The sequence below is a fragment of the Arvicola amphibius genome, chromosome 5, assembly GCF_903992535.2.
Source record: "Arvicola amphibius chromosome 5, mArvAmp1.2, whole genome shotgun sequence".
NCBI classification, from domain to species: domain Eukaryota; kingdom Metazoa; phylum Chordata; class Mammalia; order Rodentia; family Cricetidae; genus Arvicola; species Arvicola amphibius.
In genome coordinates this window covers 22,608,978-22,613,468 of record NC_052051.1, presented here as the reverse complement: position 1 = coordinate 22,613,468, position 4,491 = coordinate 22,608,978, and the positions used below count along the sequence as shown (strand labels likewise).

The following is a 4,491-nucleotide window of genomic DNA, read 5'->3' as shown; positions in this document are numbered from 1 at the left end:
AACAGAAGAAATTTTTGTAGAGAAAAAAAAAAGGTCTAATAAAATTCGAATTCTTTCAACAAAAGCTTGAGCCTTGTAATTAAAACGTTTAGGTGTCTTGTGAGTTAAGCTAAGTAGTGTTAAAGAACGATGAGACAAAGCATGTTTCTAAGGGAAGAACATGACTGTGAGACATTTGGGGGTGGGGGGCATCTAGACAGTGGTACACACAGCCCCATGTGACATTCTGATGTCATGATAAATCATTGACCAGCAAATCTATTTAAGAGTCTCTGAGGCTGGGTGAGGCAATCCCAGCACTCAGGAGACTGAAGCAAAAGACCTGAGTGCGTAAGGCCAGCCTGCGATACCTACTGAAGCTGGGTGTGGTAACATAGGCTGTAATCCCAGCACTTGGGAGGCTGAGGCAAGAGAACTGAGTGCATAAGGCCAGCCTATAATACCTACTGAGTGTAAATGGAGACTGCCCATTCATCTCTCAGCCTCTCACACCCAAATAATCAACATAGAAACTACATTAATTACAACACTGCTTGGCCAATGACTCGGGCGTATTTCTAGCTAGCTCTTACATCTTGAATTAACCCATTTCTACTATTTTATATTTTACCACAAGGATTGTGGTTTGTTATTCCCTGACTCTGCCTAGGCTCTCTATATGTCTCTGCCTGGCTTTATTCTGCCCTGCCATAGGCCGAAGCAGCTTCTTTATTGACCTATGGTAATAAAACATATTCACAACATTCAGAGGGGAACCCCACATCAACTGAGACCCTGTTGAGACAACAAAAAGATTAACAAGGGGCTGGAGAGATGGCTCAGAGGTTAAGAGCACTGGCTGCTCTTCCAGAAGACCTGAGTGTTGGGCCTCATGAGGCCCGGGCATAAGGCCCAGTGTAACTTCCTGAGCCTAACTCAAGTTTGGTGAGGCCCACTGTAACTTCATGATCCTAACTTGAGCTTGGAGAAGATTGACTCCAGCCTGACCTAGGCCCACCTCTGCCCAGTCACTGCTGACGTGGCAGGATACTATTGGCCTTTATTCCTTACTCCACCTCACCCCACCCCAAGACTCCTGCCCCCTATATCAACCCCACATAAGTTCCTGCCCATGCAATAAAGAGAGATCCTGCTTCGGCAGACTCCTGACTCAATGTGTCTTTCTCCTTGGTGGCCAGGGGGGAGGTGTGGGTCATCAACACTCAGGATCCTGCTCAGCCCCAGACATCCCACTGAGCCCCAGGGAGAGACCAGCAGGACCAGTTCTGCCTCAGCCTTATCTGCTGGAGAACCCAACACCTGAGTTAAATTCCCAGCAACCACATGGCGGTTGACAATCATTTATAATAATATATGATGCCTTCTTCTGGTGTGCAGGCAAAACATGGAGACAGGACACTGTATACATCACAAAGAAATCTTTAAAAAAAAAAAAGACTAAGAAACAGTTATCTATCTCTGAAAAAAATTTACTTATGTATCATTAATGAGAACCTGGATGATGTATAATTCCATAAAATAATAATAATGTCTTCTCTTGTCCAGTACAGAAGAGAACCCCAAAGGTTGTGGCTTTGTTACGCTCAGAGTCATTTAACCATCTTGCATATTGTATTTAGCACTCTTACTTCAATGTTTTTCTCTTCTATTGATGGAAACTCTGGTTTTTAAGTCTGTTTTAAGTTGAATTTGTCATCTTCCTGTTCCCTTCCTTGATGAGCTAAATGAACTTGTGACTCATGATTACTTTCTATTTTTATATAAATGTTATTATTAACATGCTAAAGCCTTTCCTTGGTGCCAAGTATCAGACCCTGTTGAGTAATGTACAGACCCATGATATCCCTTTGAAGCAGTTTATTTTATTTTATTTTTAAGTGGATGGGAGTTTTGTCTGCATGTTTGGCTGGGCATCAAATGTGTACAGTGCCTTTGGTGACCGGAAGAGGACATCAGGTCCCCTGGGACTGAGTTAGGAATGGTTGTGAAAGGCCATGTGAATGCTGGGAGTAGAGCCCAGGCTCTCTGGAGAATAGTCAGTGTTCTTAGCCACTGAGCTGTAACTGGAGGTTTCTCTCCTACCCACCAGTTCCCAAATAACCACTCTGAAACTTAATGTTAATTACAAACTGTTTGGCCTGTTAGCTCAGGCTTATTATTAACTAGCTCTTACAGCTTAAATCAACACATTTATTTTATATTTTACCATGAGGCTTGTGACTCCTTGCTTCACATCTTGTTTCTCTGGTGGCTGCTGGCATCTCCCTGACTCTGACATTTTTCTCTTTGTATCTCTGTTTGAGTTTCCCACCTGTCTCTATTCTGTTGGTCTGTTGGCCAAATCAGCTTCTTTATTAACCAATGGTAATAAAACATATTCACAGGGGCTGGAGAGATGGTTCAGTGGTTAAGAGCACTGCCTACTCTTCCAAAGGTCCTAAGTTCAATTCCCAGCAACTACATGGTGACTCAAAACCATCTAAAATGAGATCTGGTGCTCTCTTTTGGCCTTCAGGCATACATGCAGGCAGAACACTATATAATAAACAAACAAACAAATAAATAAATATTTAAAAATATTTATTTTTTATATATAATAAAAGATGAATAAAAGAATGAAGATATGGAGAGTGAAAGATCATGTGCTGTCTGCCTGCTGTAGCTTCGGCATCTCGGCAGGGACTGCAGTAGAAGAGGCAGTCTCTTCTCTCTCCTTCCTCTTGTTTCAGCTTTGTGAGAAACCTTATCAACAAAGGAGATGGCTAGCAATGTTACCAACAAGACAGATCCTTGATCCATGAATTCCCATGTATTCATCAGGAATCTCAATACTCTTGTGGTCAAGAGGTCTGATGTAGAGGCAATCTTTTCAAAGTATGGCAAAATTGTGGGTTGTTCTGTGCATAGGGCTTTGCCTTCATCCAATATGTTAATGAAAGAAATGCCCAGGCGGCTATAGCTGGAGAGGATGGCAGAATAATTGCTGGCCAGGTTTTAGATATTAATCTGCTGCAGAGCCAAAAGCGAACCAAGGAAGAGCAGGTGTGAAATGATCTGCAGTGGAGATGTACGGTTCCTCATTTGATCTCGACTATGACTTTCAAGGGGATTATTATGACGAGACGCCCAGTTACCCAGCATGTGTTCCTCCTCCTCCTCCTCCTCCTCCTCCTCCCTTCTCCTCTTCCTCCTCCTCCTCTTCCTCCTCTTCTTGTTCTTCTTGTTCTTCTTCCTTTTCCTCCTCCTCCTCCTCTTCCTCCTCCTCCTCTTCTCCTCCTCCTATTGCTCTAGCTGTTGTGCCTTCTAAACGCCAATGTGTTCCTGGAAACAACTCTCGAAGGGACAATTCCAAGAGTGGACAATGGAACTTTTCCAAATCTGGAAAAGTTGAAAGGTGATGACCTTCAGGCCATTAAGAAGGAGCTGACTCCGATAAAACAAAAAGTGGATTCTCTGCTGGAAAGCCTGGAAAGAAATTGAAAAGGAACAAAGCAAACAAGCAGTAGAGATGAAGAACGAAATGTCGGAGGAAGAGCAGAGCAGGGCCTCTGTGAGAAAAGACGAGACTAATGCGAAGATGGAGCCTGAGGCGGGCACAGGTGACGCTGCTGAGGAGGGAGGCCCTGCTGGATGACGACAACAGTGACGAGCGAGAGGTGACCAGCTGGAGCTGAACAATGATGATGGGAAAGAGGCTGAGGAAGCAGAGGATGACAGAGGCAGCGCCAATGGGGAGGGTGACTCTTACGCGGAGTTTAGAAATCTTATCCTGTTATTCACTTACCTAGGCGCTTGCGAGAGATGGAAGTAACACCAGGTCCTCTCCCCTAGTGTCTTCAGCATAGTCTCACTGTTCGCCCTCTCCCTCTCCTGTGTTCATTGATTCATATTTGCCTTGCGCCTAGTTCCATTCTCACTTCCTTTGATGCTCCTTAGTAGTTTTGTTAAGTTTTACCCTGTAAATTTTGCTTTTAATTTTGATACCTCTTTGATTTAACAATAAAAAAATGTATGTTTGGTTTTTTTTTTAATATGCATAGCATACAGAAAGGCATCCCACATCACTGAGCCATCTCTCCAGCCCCGAGATAGTTTCCATTTAATCCTCACTTTCTAGATAAGAAATCAGAATCTCAGAAAAATAAAATGAAGCTTTTAGTGCCAAGAGGTTGACTAATCACATTTTTGTAATTCTTCTCTAGGAGTCTTATTTGCTTATTGACTTAGGAAACATCTCTTGGGCACTTACTGTGAAGCTGATACTCTGCCACCCTGGTGATACAGACACATCCAGGCACAGCCGCTGCCCCTGTTGCATCTTTTGGTATGGAAGACAGATGCATTTAAAAATAAATGTCATGTAAGAAAGTTAAAGAAAAAAAGCTGGTTTCTGGGAGAAAAACAACTGATTTAACAGAAATGGTCCACACCCAGAAGAGCTCTTCAAGCTAAAGGAAGAACAGGTGCATAGCCCTGTGCAGCAGTAAGTGT

At 43.2% G+C, this 4,491-nt stretch overlaps 1 pseudogene; it reads left to right on the top strand.

Moving 5' to 3' along the window:
- The first annotated feature begins 2,743 nt into the window (after positions 1-2,743).
- On the top strand, positions 2,744-3,811 carry LOC119815139 (annotated as a pseudogene).
- Positions 3,812-4,491: the final 680 nt, after the last annotated feature.